This window comes from Tupaia chinensis, unplaced genomic scaffold (genome assembly GCF_000334495.1).
Source record: "Tupaia chinensis unplaced genomic scaffold, TupChi_1.0 Scaffold140308_1, whole genome shotgun sequence".
NCBI lineage: Eukaryota > Metazoa > Chordata > Mammalia > Scandentia > Tupaiidae > Tupaia > Tupaia belangeri.
The window spans coordinates 1-363 of record NW_006200185.1 but is presented as its reverse complement, the minus strand read 5'-3'; the positions used below and the strand labels follow the sequence as shown (position 1 = coordinate 363).

Here is a 363-nt window from a genome sequence, read left to right as displayed (position 1 = left end):
CCGTTTTTTAGCCAGTCTCAGGGGATCCAGCAGTTGCTGCAGGTGGAGAAGCAGGCCGCCCAGAAGGTGTGCGAGGCCCGCAAGAGAAAGAACCGGAGGCTGAACCAGGGCACAGAAGCTCAGGCTGACCGTGAACACTCCTGCAGAGGGAGAAAGAATGCAGGCTGGGGCTCTGGGATCCCACGGCAGTTGCAGCACTGAAGTGGAGAAGGAGACCCAGGAGAAGAGGACCATCCCCCAGACCTGCTTCCTACAGATCCGGGATGAAGTCTTGGATAACCTCCACCTTTTTCTGCGACATCCGGCCAGAAATCCATGAAAACTGGCGCATGAATGGATAGGAGAAGAATGACGTGCCTGTCC

General features: G+C 56.7%; 1 pseudogene; it reads left to right on the top strand.

Moving 5' to 3' along the window:
* LOC106736446 (V-type proton ATPase subunit G 1 pseudogene) overlaps positions 1–341 on the top strand; it is a 6,556-nt pseudogene extending 6,215 nt beyond the window's left edge.
* The last annotated feature ends 22 nt before the right edge of the window (positions 342–363 follow it).